General features: G+C 37.6%; 1 long non-coding RNA gene across 1 annotated transcript in view; it reads left to right on the plus strand.

The window, feature by feature from the left end:
* Nucleotides 1-19,273, plus strand: part of LOC134205581 (uncharacterized) — a 53,955-nt gene extending 34,682 nt beyond the window's left edge. The window contains exon 3 of the long non-coding RNA XR_009978155.1: nucleotides 18,995-19,273. This is a non-coding gene — a long non-coding RNA (uncharacterized LOC134205581). The remainder of the gene's footprint in view (nucleotides 1-18,994) is intronic.
* Nucleotides 19,274-19,851: the final 578 nt, after the last annotated feature.

A 19,851-nucleotide genomic window follows, 5' to 3' on the forward strand; every position in this document is an offset into this window, starting at 1 on the left:
TAGAACTTGATCTTAACTGGATTCTTCTTGGCATGCAAGACCGTATCTCGATCGCGTAGCTGAATCTCGATTGCCGTATCTCGATTTATTATTGCAATTTCCTTTCTTAAGGGCATAGTTGGAAGAGTACCACGATGGCAGTCAATATGGCACCGGACCTTCCATGGGTCAATACCACACTCTCCCACCAACATTCGAATGCATCGAACAGCACCGAACAAAAGTTTGATATTCAAATTACTAACCACAGCATATTTATTTACTTCCCGTGATAATGAACATGTTTCTTCAAAGAGTCTTATGCATTTCGGCACGAATTATAGCATAAATCAGCAGTTTCGTGCCAATTAAATACCCGTTCGCGATTTGGTGGGCTTATCACTGCAGTCCACTTCTTCTCAAAGGGCATTGAAAAAATAAAGTTTTCACACACTTCTCCGCACATGAGCAGCCCGAAATGTTCACCTTAACGCTGGACACCCTTTGGAAAAAGCGCCATGCGCGCCTTCACAATTCACACAATTTATGGATTACCGCAAAAGTCGTGGTATTAGTATCCACATTTACTACATTTCTTCGCACTCTTCCCAATATGCCCTAACATAAGACACGCAAAACACCTCAACGGAGATAGGTACCATGACCTTGTGTCTAGATTTGCATAGCTCAGTTTCACTTCTTTACAGGGGGTTGTACCTTTCATGGTCAGAACGAAGATACCCGCAGGGGTTTTATCTTCTTCTCGCCCTTTCACAATTTGTTTCACTTCACTTATTCCTTGGCTACATAAACTTTTTAATAGATCGGTGTCGCTTTCATGGTTCACATCTGAACAGAAAACCACTATCTTGCATAAGTTGAGTGTTTTATGTTCATACACGGTAACTGTTACTCCGTCACAGAGCTTTTCAGTTTTTCCTAGGTTTTTTGCTTGGTTCTCATTTTTCACAGTGATAAAAATTCTACCGTCTTTGTTTTTTTTTTTGCATGACCACTTCTCGAGTGCGGGTGATCGTACTATGGCAGTTTCGTACTGCAGGTGCCTAACTGTCTCCCGGGGTGAGTGGACTTAGTTTCTGTTTCAATGAATTCCGATGGTGGGAACCATCGCTAATTTATTAATAACTGCAATGTTGGTTTCGATATTGAAATCTATTGTTAATCATTTCCTTAATAATAGTAATTGATAATTTATCACGCTATGAGCGTTCGCTCCTGACAGTCGCGTTTTTAACATTCGCTTAGCTCCAGCACCTTCTTCGCTAGTGCAGATTTGGGATCCTGACAGGATCCACTTCCGATCTTTTGCGAAGAATTTGAGGCCTCTCCTCTCTGGAGCCACTAAAATATCAATTTTAAAAACTGAATTTCTGTTTTAAGTATTTTCGAATAGTTTTAACCTTCCATAATACATTGAGCTGAGAATTCCTTGCGATTTCTTACGAGGGCATCTCTACGTCCTCACGAGATCGTAGCTTAATGCTATTATTATCGACAATCCCTTGAATGCCTAATTCCCTACAAATGCACGTTACACTTCAACACAAGAACATGCATCAATTCTCCTTTGAGAACTCCTTGCGATCTGAATGATCGCACAATTGCCCACGATGGCGTCCCTAATGTCTACTATGGCTCGTCAATGTTGAAGAGAATTGAAAAGGTGATTAGGTTTATGATCACCTTACCTTTTTACTTTAAACGTGCACCCTTTAATACCTTTAATTTATCTGAATTCACGCAGCACGCTAAATGCACTTGACACTTATTGAGTTCGTTTTCTAAAGATCTAAATCTCCTCTCTGGAGCCACCAGCTCTATTCGATATCAAAATTGAATTCTTCTAAATCAAGTCTCATTCTTGTTAATTAAGAAATCGGATCTTTCATTGATGATAGATGAACGGGTGGGTTGTGCTTTGTTTTAACTGTCAATTTACGTCCGTAAAGGTATGGTTTGATATAAGAAATTGCCCAATGGATCGCAGTGAGCTCTTGTTCCACTGTGGATTTATTACTTTCTCCTTTTGTGATTTTTTTACTAGCATACGCTATAGGTAGTCTAATGCCACCATGTTCTTATTCTAGTACAGCACCACATGCTATTTTCGATGCGTCTGTACTCAGGATAAATGATTTCTTGAAATCTGGGAATTGAAGTATTCTAAAAATTTCATTTTTAAGAGTTTCGAAGTTTTCGCATTCAGTTGACTAATTGAAAGTGGATCTCTTTTGGAGTAATGCGGTTATTGAAGCTGCTTTGTCCGAAAAATATGGGATAAATCGAAAGGGTCACTAGGCCGAAATGGTTGTATTGCCGAAAGAGTCATTTGGCCAAAAGGAACTTTTGGCCGAAAGTGTCATTTGGCCGAAAGATCCTGAGTTGCTTGGTGATCGATCTTGTGCCAGGCACTGAATTCTAACGAACGATAAACGGAAAGGGTTTTACCATAAACGCGGTGCTCGAACCGTTCTCGTTTATGTGGGAAAATCCTGACCTCATGACAATCAATGGTTCAGCAGAACCACAGTTGAGGATAAACCTGTAAGAATTGAGTCCCTGAGGAAGGTCCCAAACGTACCGAAACGTTGGACAAGATTAAATAACAGTATTTTGATTTTGTCAAGACTGAAAAGAAAAGGTCATTAGGCTGGAAAGGTTGTTTGGCCGAAAGGGTCGTTTAGCCGAAAGGGTCATTTGGCCTATAGGGTCATTTGGCCGAAAGGGTCATTAGGCCGAAAGGGTCATTGGGCAGAAAGGGTCATTAGGCCGAAAGGGTCGTTTGGCCGAAAGGGTCATTTGGCCTAAAGGATCTTTTGGCCGAAAGTGTCATTTGGCCGAAAGATTCTTTTGACCGAAAGGGTCATTAGGCGAAAAGAGTCATTTGGCCGAAAGGGTCATTAGGCCGAAAGGGTCATTAGGCCGAAAAAGGTCATTTGGCCGAAAGGGTCATTAGGCCGAAAGGGTCATTTGGCCGAAAGGGTTGTTTGGCCGGAAGGGTAATTTGGCCGAAAGGGTCAGTGGCCGAAAGGGTCATTTGGCCGAAAGGGTCGTTTAGTCGAAAGGGTCGTTTGGCCGAAAGGGTCATTAGGCCGAAGGGGTAATTTGGCCGAAAGGGTCGTTTGGCCCTGGGAGCTGCAGATAGAGTCAAAACGATTGTCAAAAAATCTCCAAAGCAAGCTGTCAAAAAGTATCCATCGCATCGAGAGAGTTTGTGAGCATTCTGAGCGCAGCCGAGAGAGTACACGTATAACGCCCGAAAGGGTCATTAGGCCGAAAGGGTAATTTGGCCGAAAAAGTCATTAGGCCGGAAGGGTCATTTGGCCGGATGGGTCATTTGGCCGAAAAGGTCATTAGGCCGAAAAGGTCATTAGGCCAAAAAGGTCATTAGGCCGATAAAATCGTTTGGCCGAAAGGGTCGTTTGGCCGAAAGGGTCATTTAGCCGAAAGGGTCATTTGGCCGAATAGCTGCGATTGGTTTAGTTCGTTGGGTTAATCTTCCCTTTTTTCACACTTGTTGAAGATTGGCTTTTGACTTAGCCATTTTTCATGTTTGATTCCGAGAATAGCGTTTATATGCTTGGTAGGGAGTAATTGCCAGCTGCACTAGTACGATGCACAAAATTAGTGTGAGTTTCATTTCGTGATTTTGATGCCTTGCCGTGTGCATCTCTTGATTGTTCATAATGGTGATATCGTGATCACCTTTGTGATCGACCTATCAGCATTGATTTGTTATTTACTGAACATAAGTGCCACATGTGCCCTTGAGTCTTAAGTTCCCACAGCAAGCAGGTGCAACGATTTGTTGGTGGGCACTTGGACAGCGCATAACCAGATGTTGCTAAGCTGATTCGAAAGAATTCGGAAAAAGATATGTCATGGATTTTTGTATGTCTGTTGCTCGGTGATTAAGTCACTTTGTGCCTAATTGAGGTTTGCTTGCATTCCTCTTTGAGAATTTCTTCCGCGAATCGGGAAAACATTTACGACGTTGGTTTGCTTCTCGGCTTCGTTTTCGGAAACCTTTTCTACTACCTTGGACAAAGCAGTAAATTGTCCAGCTTTAAGCAATAGCTTAGTTTCATCATTTTTTACTCCATTAGTTAGTCCCAAGTAACATTTTTAGTTTTATAACGCTCTTCAAGACCATTAATTACTCTACAAGAGTGCCTTAAGACCATTATAAAACCAAAATGTTACTGGGGAGTGGCTAATTTAGTCGCTGTATCGAGTGGAACATTTTCATTAAGGTATGCCCGTTCAAGTTCGAGGGTGAGTTTTTCTGTCGCTTGAGTTAATTTGTCAAATGAATCTCTCTGTTTCAGAGCGTTTAGTTTGGCCAAAATTGAATTGGGTGTAGAAGTGGTACTACATTTATCTTTAACTTTGGTACTACATTTAATTTATCTGTTTATTATATCATCGATATCTAAAGGATCATCTGTAACAGCAGCGCGTGCTTTTCCTTCCAGCCGTGAAAGAATGGTTTGGATGGCTGCTGCGCTATTTTCAGCATTCATCAATGCTTTACATGCAACCAGAGATGATATGACATTGTTTTGTCGATCTGGATTTCCATCATATGATGGTACCAGCGACGTAATGACTTTAATTATTTCGATAGTGCTCGCCATTCTGTCCTGGCGTATCCTATATTCAATTCTTTTACACCATAAAACCACTTGAGCTACTGATTTTAGATTTCGAGATTTAGCAAATCGGAGTTTTGGAATTATTGTATTGTAAATTTCGCTATACAACTGTCTTGCTAGTTTGGAATAGTATTCTAATTGAGCAAATGTTAATTTGTCTTCTAAGGTCTCTAAGGTTATTTTTAAAAATATCCTCTTAGGATTTTTCTTTAAATTCGTGTTTGAATTTCGTAGCAAAATTATTTGATTTTCTATAAACTCTATATCTTCATCCATAAAATTTATAAGTTGATGTTTACTTTCAAGAAAAAATCATTGTACATAATCACAAGTATTTTTATGGTCCATGTATTACTAACACATTTTTTTTGTTTGTTTGATGCTATTCACCCATCAGTTTTTCCTTTATTGTTTCTGCTGTTGCTGCTGCATCCAGGTATTGATAACTGGAACGGTTGACCGACGCACTGCACTTTAGGAAATAAGACCTATGATCTGACCACCTAGCTTCTGTCGAATCGCATCGTTTTGCGACATGATTCCCATTGTTGTAGATAGTATTAGGTGTCCCATTGAATTTGGCAGCATCTTCCTAGCGCACGTCTCAATATGGTTCTTCTTGACGTTCATAAATGTCGGCGGTATTTCTATTTTGATTATTGCTTCCACTGGTCTCACTTCGTAGTATGTTTTGCACTTTTGGTTTATTATAAGTAAACTGTTTGCCTCCAATGCTTCTAGCAATGCTTTTAAACACTTTCTATTGACATCGACGAAAATTAACACTTTGTTCGTTTTGGCTGTTTGTAGTCTTTTGAATATGGTCCTAAGGGCACTTTCTGACGTAGTTTTCACTAAATATAGTCTTTGTCTATTTTATGGTATGTTTCATGTAGTTTGAACGACATGAAGATACAATACTACTTACACTTATCTTCTTAGGTTAGCGTTTACTTCGTTTTGCGTTTTTCTTCGATACGGGGCAGTTTCTGTTGAACTGTTTCTTCCATTTTGGTTTGAACTTTCTCTTAAATTGTTCACTATTTTGCCTTTCTCGTTTACTGTTTTGGTTTACCACTGTTTTCAGACGTTTGTGTAAACTACGTGTAACTGAACTGCTGCCGTTGCAACACGCGCTGACTGGTTCTTATTGTGACTGTTGAAAATTTTTAACAGTCCATACACTAAAATTACTACTGCAATGATCGTCACCGCTACTGTTTGCAACGTGTCATGTGCACTGGTAGTAATATTGTTCGAAATTTCTTCGGAACCAAACCAACCCAAGGTGAACACTTTCTTTTGCACTATTTTCGGGTCAGTTTATATAATACACTCGAACTATTTCGCACTATTCGTAATTATAATTGACATCAACTATTCACTCATCACAATTATTAGATTATACTGATAACTGAACGATTTCGCGAGCGCGCATTTATTTCGCGGGCGGTCGCGTATTTTCGATTGAATTCGCGCACTACACTACTATTCACTACAACTTGGCGCACTTACTGGACCTACCAGGTTGTGTAATGTGAAAACTTTCGTTTCGACTGTGTGCAAGGCGAATGGTCTTTGGATTTGTCTATCATTCGTGATTTCAGATTAACAGTGGTTCGCAAACGCATGCCCTTTGTTAGACGTCAAGACCAATCATGATAGTTTCCTATTACCTGACAGTGGAGGGCAAAGAAATGTGCACCTGCGAAATTCTTGCCATTATTGCATTGCTGAAGAAAACAGTACGCGAATGGCAAACAGAAATCAAATTTAACCATCCTGCAATCGGTAGCTCATCCGAGGCTTTGTTCCGGATAATCGGTCATAAAACCTAATTGTCCGAAATTTTCCGTCTTTTCTCTAGCTCTAATGGATATTGCTTTTTGCATTGAAAATTTTCGATTCGTCACTGCAATCAGTGACATTTTGTCTTCAACGACTGCTTCAGCGGTAGAGCATTTGCACATTTTATTCACTCATACATCTGTAAAAGTGTCAAAATTAGCATTTGACATTTGACGCTGCACTCACACAAACCAATCGAAATCAGTTGTCAAAAATTAGGGATACCGACTTGACAACTATCTCCTTGTCGCCGAGTCTGGCGCTGAGTGCTCGACGTGGAAACCGGTGGGAATAAAATTTTGGTATTTATGCGCAATAACAGTTGTGTGTCTGAGACTGTGCCATAGTTTATTATGTTTATTTTTCTACTCGTTTTGGGTTCGACTAACCATACCCTCATAAATTACTCCGTAGTTTGAGTCTTTACGTCTGTTAACTATGAAACTGCACTTTCGAATATCTTCGGATGATTTCGGATGAAGTTGCAATTTCAACAAGAGTTGAATAAATCTCAGAGCTAGTTACCGTCAATTTGGCCCTATGCTTTCCACGTGTTCTAACAGTTTTGATGGAAGGCAACTGTGATAGTTATACGGAAGAAGAACTTACTCACTTTTCTGGCTTAATATGATTGACTTCTTGTCTTCAAGAGGAGTGAAATCAAACTGTGTTTTCCAAAGAGTTTTAAACTATATATACATGATTTTTGGGAAAATCTTAACATACACCTATTAATTATCGTTCTCATCATCACCAAGGTTGTCTCGAACTGGAGTGGCTTCTCTCCCAGTCAACACAAAATCGTATATAATGCAACATAAGATGCTAAAGTGGAGGCGATATACATACATGTTGTGTGGGGAAGTTGGATTTTATTTAAGATATCTAACACGGTGAAAGAATCTTAACGTTTTTGCATCGTAGTATGCAGTAATGCAAAGTTGGAAATTCAAAATGAAAGTACTGTGAGCTTACAAATTTTTTTTGATAAATTATAGTCTGACAGGGAAATAATTTGTATAAAAATATAAGGGAAATAATTGGTTTTGTAACATTGAAAAAAAAGGAAACAAAAATAACAGATAGAAATTGGTTAGGAAATGTATAATAATTTACGGGATACATTTATAATGAGTGTCAAATGTTGTATTTTATTGATTGTTTTTTTATAGTTATAAGCCAGATAATTGGAATCATGGCCTTTTGATTTTTATTATTTTAAATAAAGTGCTGTGCAAATATGACATTCAATTCATATTGTACTTTATGTATACGATGTACACGCAAAAAAAGCGTTCATGAATTCGTGAACTAACTAGTTCACGGTGTATTTTTTCGGGAACAATAGTCACGGATTCGGGAACATAGTCACGTTTTCTGGAACGTTCTGGAAAACGTGACTGGTGTTCCCGAATCCATGAATTAAATCACGGTGTATTTTTGCAGGTTCACGAATTCGGGAACGTTTTTTTTTTGCGTGTATAGTAGGATAATGAAAAAAGGAAATGATTTGATTTGGTTAAACTTAGTAAATAAAAAAAACGTTTTTTTTTTAATGAAAATGATGAATTCCTGATTATTTTGAACACTTTTGAACCAAACAAAAATTGAAATGTTTTCAATCAGTATTTCAGTATACCCTTCATGGCAGTATATATAAATAGGAGATCCTTAAGAGTTTACTCATAAAATTTGACTGAGTTGAAGAAAAATGTCAGCTTGAAGCAATAAACTGAACGTATTGTTAAATTTATATAAAGTTTTGGTTAATAATAAAAAGAAGAATAGAATGTTTAGATTGAATGGGAGTAAATGAAACTTAAAAGTTCCTAATTATGCGATGCAACAAAAAAAATTAACGTGAAACTTAAATGCATAGTTCATTCAAATGATAAATTTTAATGTATAAAAAATTAGATAGGCACCACTGGTTTTGAAAGGAAACATGAAGTAATGTAAAGGTGAAAATTAAAATTAGTGGTTTGATGGGTTTACACATTTTGAAAACAAATAAAAATGTAGGATAAGAACATATTTCTGAATGCAAAGTATTCCACTTTTAGTGGCCATTTGTGTCGCAACATCGTTTGGAATTCTGTTACGAATGTAAACAGATTTAAGTTCTTGGGTGAGTTTTTCGACTTTGGAGCAGAAGTCTTCCACAGAAGAAGACTGCCTAACATTCTTAACTTTGGCCAATATATTATGGGCTATTGCTTTTGACGAGCAATTTGCCTTTAGAGCATCTATCAGCTCATCCAATGTTGCATTTTCAGGAACTGCCTGTCTTGCAGCTCCCGATAACCTTGTCTTAATAAATCTAACGGCAGTATTCTTAGCTTGCCTCCGCATTTGCACCGTCGACCATGTCGATGAATAATGCAACAGAGTCCACAAAAGTGTTCACAAAACAACAAAACAAAAAGTTCTACAGGATTTCCATCGAACATTGAAATATGGTTTGTCATCGCGACTGATTACTTCCAACGTTCGATGGTTAATTGTAAAAAAATGTTTTACTGACGATGCAGGATTTGAGCTAACTGCATCGGAGGGTTTTGCTGTTGTGTTTGATGATTGTTTGTTATTCCCCCATCTAGTGGCTGCGGCTGGGGGGCTTGGAAGTTTCCCTGACTGTAATAAATTTGTCGACCAGGTGGTCGGGTACGGTTTTGAAAATTATTTCCACTTCGCCAATTGTTATAGCCATTAAATCTGTGAAATTGACTGTTGCTATTGTGTTCATTGTAGCGGGTATTATTGTTGTAGTTATTGTACGAAAATCGCCCACGAGGTCGATTTCCGCGACTAACGAAACCTCGTCCTCGACCTCGATGATTGCTGTGACCTCTTATCTGAAAAATTTGAGGTCGAGGTGTTGTTTGATCTACACCTTCATTCTCTTGCAGCTTTTGGACTGCATCATTTAGGATAAGTTTTGAATCGTTATGCTACATGCTACATCAGGAGGTAATCTTTCGTTGATGTAGGCAGATCGTAAGTCATTCGTTAATTTTTGCGCAAAAATTTTTTGATGTTGTATTTTGCATAACAACTTTAAGTTTAGCTACAATACCATCAGATGTAATTTTTGAAGCACATCGTGATTTAATTTCATCAACAATTTGTTGAAGGTCATTCAATTCACCGATAGCTTGACGCGCTTCCCCAGTCAATCTTGTTTTCACAAACCTAACGACTGTAACTTGTGCAGCTGCTTTTTGTGCTGCAGTCGCGTTTTCAAATTCTGCCTCGACGGTGTCCGCAAAAAGTGCGACCGCATCGAGGAAAGCTTTCAATTGGTTTGGGGAACCGTCATAGGTGTTAACCAAGGCGGTTCCCAATTTTATATCTACTGTTGGCATAACCACAATTTTTCTTAAAGCTTTATTTTTTAGTTTATTGATGTATACTATTACCAACACTGCTGTTTCGAAAGTGAGTGATAGTTGTTTGGATGATAGTTTTAGAGCAATTATTTCCTTAATTTCATGAAATTCGAATCTAGCTCCTTTGATGTAAAAATTAAGTATTTTATCGGGGATGCAATACTCGTAGTCGATTAATATACGTTCTAGCTCCCTATAAAGATCTTTACTATATGATAATTTTTCTAATAAAGTTTGTTTTCTATAACTCCTATGCGGGGATTTTTTTAAATTATTTAACACTCTTGATAATTCTTGAATTATACTTTGGATCTTGAGATCAACTTCACTAGGATCCATTAAAAACACACACAGGTCACTTTTACCTTATTAACCTCGGGGGCTCCATCCTGCGATCCTCCTGTGTTGTCCGTTCCGGTGTGGTGTCACCCTCGTTGTAGCGCTCCGTATTTGATTTTTGGCTCCGTATTTCCAGGTTCAAACGCCGTTTATTATCATTTTTATCACTGTTCCCTAATTCAATTTGCGAATAGTTTCTGCACTTTTCTTGAGCACCATTTTAGCGAAATAACGAGAAATAGTGTATTTTTTTTTCTAACGGTAATTTGTCACTTTAGTCACTAAACACTCAAACTTCTGTTAAGCTGTTCATGCTTTTAGCCATTCCGAAAGCTCACTTGCGTTCAAACTTCTGTTAAGTTGTTCATGCTTTTAGCCAATCTGAAGGCTCGTTTACGTTCACGTTTTTTGATGATGAAATACAGCGTTATCAACAGCTGTGTAATCACTATGCCCAAAATTAAATAAATTAAAGTTTCGTGTTGTGCCAATACCTCACTATGCCACTCTTGATTATTTATGATTCTAATTTGAGGATCCGCATTATGCGTAACCGCTGATTTAGAACTGGTTTTGCTTTTTGTCATTGACCTTGTCTGTATCGGTAAAACAGAGATAGTTTTGAGTTCATCTGAATCAACAATTACACGTGAAAGTGCATCGGCGCCTACATTTAGTTTTCCTTCGACGTGTTCAATGTTGAAATCATATTCTTCCAAATCAACTCGAATTCTAGTCAATCTAGACGAGGGGTTTTTCATTGTAAATAGGTATACGAGAGGACGGTGATCTGTTTTAACAGTAAACCGCCTTCCATATAAATAAGATCGAAAATAGGTAACTGCCCAGTGGATTGCAATAAGTTCTTGTTCTATGGTGGACTTATTTTGTTCGCCTTTAGTAAAAGACTTACTTGCGTATGCCACAGGGAGATAGACGTCTCCGTAGGGTTGCGTTAATACTGCACCGCATGCTACTTTAGATGCATCTGTACTCAAAATAAAGGGTTTTTTGTAGTCTGGGAATTTTAAAATTTGTGGGGAAACCAATTTGTGCTTTAGAATTTCAAAAGAATTATGACAATCATTTGTCCATTCAAATTTCACTTTTTTACGTAATAAATTATTCAAAGGGTGTGCCAATTCTGCAAAATAGGGAATGAAACGCCTATAATAATTACAAAATGCGACAAATCGTCTAACGTCGTCTGCATTTTTAGGTGTAGGAAAATTGACAATCGCTGAAAATTTGGATTCATCAGGTTTTATTCCTTCATTTGATATATGGTGACCAAGATATGTCACATCAGAACAGAAAAAATTACATTTAGCTGGATTCAGCTTTAAGTTTCGTTGACGAAGTTTATCAAAAACAAGTTCTAAATTTTGTATGTATACTATTACCAACTGTCACGGTCGCCATGAAATATGGTTTAACCATCGAACGTTGGAAGTAATCAGTCGCGATGACAAACCATATTTCAACATACCAACGAGTGAAGTGCCCGTTTTAATGTCTACTTTGGCCATATTTGGTTTATTTATTTTCCTTTTTAACTTGTTCACAAAAATGATCGCATATACTAATGAAGAGATACTAATTTCATGAACGCCTGCCCATTCCAGCTTTGAATGAATAAGTGTGTGAATATTGCTATAAATTTCTCTCGCGCACTTTGTTTGGAAATTAAGCTCTGAAGGAGAAAATTCCGTTTCGTATTCGACAAGCGTATCAAAAATTTCTTCGTATAATGTTCTTGCGGTTTCAAGTTTAGACGTTAAAGTTATTTTTTTATACCTTCTGTTGGGAGCTTTATAGAGTGTTTTTAATACATGATTAAGATCCCGTATCCTTTCTTCAATTTTAAATTTTTGTTCCGTTAGGCCCATTTACAAAATGTTACGAAAATGAATGTTTACATTGAAAACTAAATCATTACACTTATCTTAATAAGTAAAATGTACTATACCTTTCCACTACTGCTTCCCATACTTCTGTTACTTCTGTAGTGTCGATTACGAACGGACGTCATCGTTTATCGAGATTATTCAGTCACCCCGTCGCCGCGCCAAACCATGTGCTGGTTGCTGCTACTCCTCGGTGGGAAGATTCATTTTCACGTTTTACTAGCAACCATATGCTGGTTGCTGGTTGCATGTTAAAGAAGCCATGCTGTGCGTCTGTTATTCGGTTTTTTACTTGTTTTAATAATTTTCGTTTACTATGGCCTCAAGAAGTTCTGGAATGTCTGATTTATTTTTCCAGATTTGAAAATGGGTATCAAAAAAGAGTTTTACCATATATTTGGGAATTTTCCTGATTCTAGTGACATATTAAATAGCCAAAATAATGGAGTGGTTAGGGCCTGCAAAATGTCATGGACATGAAGTTGATTCACTCCAATATCATTTGAAAAGTCTGAGAAAAATGCAAAATAGTCACGGTCACGATCATTTTCAGAAAATGTTGAATAGGTTTCCTGGAAAAAATCTGCAAAAAGATTACAGTTCTTTTCCGAGCTATCCTCCGTGTTTTCGTCAAGATGCATAATTGATGGAAAGTTATTAGATTTCAGTTTAGTTTTTACGTAACTAAAGAAGTTTTTTGGACAGGACTTTATTTCGCTCTCAGTTTTTGAATTGTAATCTTCCAAAGCGTTACTGATAGCGTAATTCAATTGATCGCATACGTCCAAGTAATATACTAAATTTTCATTACTGTTATGACTTTTGTAAATTTTGTGTGCCTTTTGCTTGCGATTTCTTAAATTCTTGATTTGCCGATTATACCATATTGGGTCTTTATTATTGTTATGACGTCGTTTTCGTTTCAGTGGAGTTTCTTGTGAGACTATGTCAGATAATAATCTGTAAAAAGTGTTAACAGATGCTTCGACATTTTCTTCATTTTTTAAAACTATTTGCCAGTTTACACTACTTAACCTACCTCGAATATTTTCATAGTTCGCTAAATTGTATTCAAAGACATCCTCATGCTCACAATCGTTGGGTCTTTGCTGTTCATGTATGAATAACGAGTATTCGATTGCAGTGTGGAACGCTTCATTTTTCTACAATGGATTGATAGATTCTGTTACACAGAAATCTTCATAGATATTTGTCAGCAAGAGGTCCAAATAGCAATTTTGATTGTTTTATTTATATGATTAATTTGGTTCAATCCTAAACTTGCAGACTTGTCAAAAATTAATTGCAAAGTTTCGTTATCCCCAACGACTGGCATCCTACTGCATTCGTTTTCTGAGTCTAGAATAAAGTCAGCATTGCGTTGGTTAAAGTCACCATAGATGTGAACTTTAACCTCCGGTGGATGCTCTGATAGTATTTGTTCAGCGCATTAAAAAAAAGATTCATAGTTGTGCTTACAAGCATGATTAGGTGTGAAATATACCGATGCGAATATATGCATGCCTCCAGCTATATGGGTTTTTACCCAGACGTGCTCAAATTCATTGAATTTATTTGTTGTGATGATTTCTGAATTAAAGTTTGCTGAAATAGCTATTAGAACACCACCACCGGACTTTTTATGAGACGTGAGAAACTCCTGTCATCGTTATATACATTAAAGTTACTTCCAAAAATTTCTTCACTCCTAACGCTTTCATCCCAGCTTGTTTCAGTTGCCAGGATAATCGAAAAGGATGAGCTTAATAAATTTTTAAATATATCCTTTATTTTGGCTGGGCTTTTCATTCTATTGAAATTCTGACAATAAATTAGAACTTCAGTCGAATTCTGTTCTGGCGAAGAAGTTTTTGGAAGTATGACAATCGACGAAATATTTACCTCTTCTGATTTTTCATGTAGCGTGTTATCTTCACTTGTTAATGTTACTTCCGGAGAGTGCGACATTGCCGATAAAAATTTGATGGGCTGTAGAATTTATATACGGCCTCCCTAGTGCGTTGAGTGCGTTCACTGGAAAGGAACGAACGGTGTGATTGAAGGTCTGCCAAGGCGTCGTTGCGAGATATTCCTAGATCCTCGTGTACATCCAGGAAAATTTGACGCAATAGTTGTAAGTCTGTTGGTAGCCCTTCAAATGGCTGTAGCTGTAGGTGGCTGGTCGTGCAAGTATGACAGGAACATCCGCACAATGTCCATAATTTTTGGGTCCCGTAGTCGTGCTTTAAAAAAACGTCGATCACCAGACGCAGATTGCTCTGCGAGTCTTACTATAGGTGGTCGCATTGGGTCCAGCAGAGGAGGGTGCTCGGTGTTCATTTGAAGACGGCTTTCACTGCTGCAAGAAAGTTGTGCTGGCTGTTTCTGTTGTTGTTGGCTTTGTGACTGTTGATAGTTTTCTGGTTGATGTTGTTCTTTTTGAATAGGTGGTTCTGCTCGATATGGGCTGATAGTTTCACCCTTTCTAAAATTAATTAGTTTTGAAACCGATAGACCAGAAATAGGATGGTCGGTGATAGAGGGTGGACCGTCAAATTTAACTTTAGCAATAGCAAGTAGTTCCTTGTCTTTATCCATGTGTCCTTGAGTATGATCTTTGACAGTTGCAGGTGGTTTGTGGCTAATACCAACGGATTGTTGTTTTCTTCGTTTCCTTCGTTGTCTAGCCTTATCAACGGCTTTTTCTTGGAGCTTTTGCCTATTCAGCTTCTTGTCGTATGTCGACCAGTCTTGCCTCCAATGCCATTTATTTCCCAGCATCCGCCAACCAGCGGAGGAAAGGTCTTTTTTCGATTGAGCTTCGTTGCTCAATTTAGAGAATTTGGCTCGACGCTCAGCAAACAGGTCCATGATTGCATTATTGGTCACGCCTTGCTGGGACTGTTGATTTTGTTGTTGTTGTAGATGTTCTGATGCCTTTTGCTGTTTATTGTTGTTGATGTTGTTGGTGTTGATGCAGTTCTTGTTGTTGTGGAGGCAGCTCAGTAGTCGAAAGGCCATATAGCTCGTCTGCCAAAGTGTTGTGTAAAGGAGGTGAATTTATTTCTGCACTGTTACTTAAGTTGGAAACAGAAACATGTTTCACTTCATCCAATAATTCATCCAATTTTTTTGATTCAGTGAGGACTAGGGAAGATGGCACCAGGTCGCTTCTGAGGTCATTTATTAGTTGTGGAATAAGGCCCATTGAAATTGTTGTTGTTTCCATCACCTCCACTGCTGCTGTAGCTGATTTAACCGCCTTTTCTACTAGGAGGTCGTCCGGAGGAGGTGTGTCCAAAAATGCTGATAGCTTGTTCTTAATCTCTGTAGCGTATGCTCTGTTGTTGTTGGTGACATTGATCACGCCCCGCTCAATGTTGGTAAGCACTGTTTCGACGTGAGCTATCGCCTCATCGTGTGTGTTGTTTAACGTCTCAAAATTTGTGAGCACCTTATGATTTGCCACTAATGTGTGTTCAATGTTCCAAGAGATGTTTTTCAGAGACAGCATAAAAGTGCATAACACTTCTTCGTGATTCCTTTGGACGCCTATGAATGCTGCATGAAAGGTGCGTTTGCAGGATCCGTAGCAGCGCCATAAAAAGTGATTGTCGCTTTGCGCACAATTTCTTATTCCACACTTCATGGCACAATTAAACGCGAAATCAGTGCGGGTCAGGTCAAAATATTTAAAAGATAAACAGGGCGGGGTAAAGTTGAACGCAAGGAGAAACGCACGGGTATGTAAAATAAAAAATATTTATCCCGTCAAGTTTGAATGTTTAAAAATTGTTGAGACGCCGCGATACTAGAGGAGTGGCTACACGACGGGAAAAAAATTAAATACTTGCGGAGCCCAACGACACACAACCGCCTTCGTCAACCACTCGTGATGGAGTTCCAATGGATTTTTTTAGGATTACCAATGGAAAATCTTCGGGATTTTCAAAGAAAATTGTTAAAAACTACTACGGGAAAATATTTGATTCTGTCACCGAAAATTTTTCGAGTTTCCATGGATTTTTTTTTGCAATTTCTTTTGCAGTTTTGATAGAAAATTCAGCAAAATCCTCACGACACATTCAACCGAAATTTCCACCTTAAATCATTTGGAAGTTCTTGGGAACCCCACGAAAAGTTCTTCTTATTCAAAGTCCCCTTAATAAATATTAAAAAAAAAAGTTCTACTTATTTTTTACGTTCTATGAAATATCAACGGTAATCAGAATGGAATGTTTACTTAGAGTTCTTAGGAGTATCAATGGGAGTTTTAGGGTTATCAATCGAAAAATTCTACGAAATTTCCACAAAATATTCTTTGGAAGATTTCTTAAGAATTTACACTTGATAGTCTTCGAAATCCGCTCTGGAAATTCTTCAGACTTCCACGAATTTGAACCGGCGTGGAAAGTTATAGATCTGTGTCGTGACAGATATAATACAGCAGCGCGCTGATGCAAAAATGTCAGCGCACACCTCTAGAAGGAATTGAATCCACCGGAAAGTTTGAGATCTAGTTTCAGCTCCGCTAATAAATTTACAGTGTCGACAAATGCATCCAATGTTGATGGTGAACCATCATATGGTTGCACTAGTGGCGTAGCCGTTTTTAGGTCGAAATCTTGCGTTTGGGGTGCCATTCTTTTAACCAATATAGCTGTCCTAACAACTGTTTTGAAGGATACTCTATTTTTCCTAACAGGCGTGCTTTCGAGTATTTTAATGCAGTTTTGATATGTTAATTTCAATGTTTCGTATCGCGTTACTTGTTTAATCCAACTATTTTCATCAATTTTGATTCTAAGGACTTCAACACGGTTTTAAAATTTAAAACGCTATCTTTTAATTGTTGCTTTTTTAAATTAATATCTAGTAGAGTACGTAGCGTATCTTTGCTTTCTTAAGATTCACATGAATGTTGTGTATAATAGTTTCGCACTCGTCTAAATTATTCATACCTCCGATACCATGATTCATCTCGGGTGTCCATCTGTACGAGTCTGCTGCGCCTCTGATCTCTGATGATAGAACTTTTCTGGTCGCCGTTTCGTTCATCATGTCCCGTTGCTGGATTTTTAGTGGAAGACTTGGATTCCTCTAAATTGGTCTGCAATCATCACTAAGTAAATTGTCAATGCTAGTGTTACTAGTGCTGCGGCAAACACGGTAAAAACAGAAATTCTCGTCATTTTGTTCACACACGTTTTCTGATTTTCAAACTTTGAAATAACTTGGGATAGCTGTAATTAACTCACAGGTTTTCGGTGCTGTTTTTTTATTAGTGCAGTTCACGTTTATCCTTGCTTTTGTAAATTCTAAGCAGTGTCAAATTTTTTTTTATTTTAGACACAATGCACAAAAATATTGCTTCTGGCGTTAGATCGATCTATTTTCCAGATTGTATTCCAATCATCACTTTTACTTTTCCGGATAAATCACGGCACATAAAAAAATACTTTTTGGAAACTTTTTCGGTTTTACCGCGCTGCCACCAATGTAGGAGTTTTTTTTTCAATTGACTAACTGCCCCTTTTTGAATCGTAACTGTAGACTGGTTTATTTTCTAAAATCCAACTTACCATTACTCTGCTTGGGTTGCTCATACACATGCATAAGCAACCCTGTGTTTGTTCCGTTTACAAAGCTCACAGCTTCCAATATAATTATTATTGATTCATGTTTTTCCAGTAGAAATCTGGTCTCAGTTTTTCATAAAGACGGTTTATTCCCAAATGTCCTCCTAGGAGAATGTTATGGTACTGATAAAGATTCTGATCTATTCCACTATTTATTTCAATATTTTTAGGATTTTCGAATAATAATATAGTAATATTTCTAATAATTTTCTTACCTATTTCCTTAAATAAGTTTACGTCGACTTATTTAAAAATCATGTCATTTGTTGCTATAGCGAAATGTTTGGCCTTTTTCGAGCTAAATTTAATAGCTTTTCTTGCATTTCTTCACGTAATATGATTTTTTGATTGATTGAGTTATTTTGGTTATAGTCATTGACCTGGTAATTATGTACATTTTTTTCAATCCGCATATATCAAGGTTCACTATTGATAGTGCGTCCGTTACAACGTTTCTCTTCCCTTTTATGTATTGTACTGTGAAATCATATTCTTCCAAGTTTAATCGCAATCGTGTAAGCTTAGATGATGGGTCCTTCATATAAAAATGAATTGCTTCAGATACATAGCTGGAACGAGTGGTGCACAATCGGTTTGTGTACCTCTGTTTTATAGGACGGGGATTACCGAGACGTTTGTTAGCTGTCGGGTAACCTTCCAGTGATCGTGTCTTGGCAATGCTTTTATCAATTTATATAATAGATGATCCTGCATCGAAAGGAATTCATTCCTCAAAGAAAATGTATCGGATTCGACGCAAGTACCTGAACAACTCAGGCGTGTAAGACAAGTTCCAAGTAACGCACCAAACTGCATAATTAAATGCTATACATCAGATAGGCCAGAATTTCCGTAACTGGCTAGACACTATTACCAACTTAATTTTAATTATTTGTTGCATTACTAACATCACCAGTATTTTTTATTGGTAAATCTTCAACTAGAACGACAAATCCTGGGATAGAATCCAGAGCTATAAAGCGATCCATTTTCATTCATTCATTCTGAATAGTCTACAGATTTTTAAACTTAGAGATTAACGATTCAATTATGAGAATAAAATTCTGATACAATCGCTCAAATTATAGTATTTTATTTACACTTTTTTAGGCTTTTCTTGAATTTAGTCATAAGAATTTTGATTTATAATCGTTGCTTTGTTTTTTCGTTCTCTAAATTCTTTTTAATAAATTGTGATATTCATTTTCTTTCCATAGAATAAAATAAATCTGAACATCACTGTCCAAGCTGCTACAATGGGCGAATTCCTTTCTCTGCTTAAGCTATCGGGATGGGGTGGGGTTCCAAATATACTTATCAAGTAACTTATGAAGAGAATCATTGAAACAAATAGTTTATTCCAATTGCTTAGAACTACCTATACACAAAGAATGAACGTGTTGCTGATCGCGAATTTTCTATAGTGAATACTGTCATGAAAACATTGTATTTTAAAGAGTATTAATTAGGATAAGATATATGTCAATAAAACAATGAATAATTGATATAAAAATTGTTAACTTCTTGTTATTGAAATAGAGATATCACATAAGCAAGTTTTGCATTACAAATCCTCCATGCAAAGGGTCTCCAGTTAAGTCTCACTGGGGCAAGTTGAAAGGCAGAGTAAGAAAATTATTTTGAGCTTTTTAGTGGAATGTCTCCACTTGTCATAAGACGAGTTTTTACCTTCCCATTTAATTCCACCACTTGATTGTACCTTGACAGATACGTATTTCGACCTCAACACTAAGGTCGTCTTCAGTGTCTCATACTTGACTCGACCTAAGTCGACTTAATCAGTTGCTCGGCATCTGTCGTATACGACGCATGCGACTACAGATGTGCTCTGCCGGAATTATTAGTTTTTTGTTTCAATTGTTTGCCGATAGCTTTGTTCTGCACCAGTGCATATCGCCGGGTCGTTTTCTTCTCTGCTTTACATGAGCATACGCAACGTCATGAGTGAGGTGTTTATTAATACGGTTGAATTCCGTTTCGCAATCGATTCACCTCGGCCGTCGTGGTTAGAGATAGCCGAATTCGTGAAACAATTGGACTGTGATGTGTCGCA

Source organism: Armigeres subalbatus, chromosome 1 (genome assembly GCF_024139115.2).
Source record: "Armigeres subalbatus isolate Guangzhou_Male chromosome 1, GZ_Asu_2, whole genome shotgun sequence".
In the NCBI taxonomy this organism is placed as follows: Eukaryota; Metazoa; Arthropoda; class Insecta; order Diptera; family Culicidae; genus Armigeres; species Armigeres subalbatus.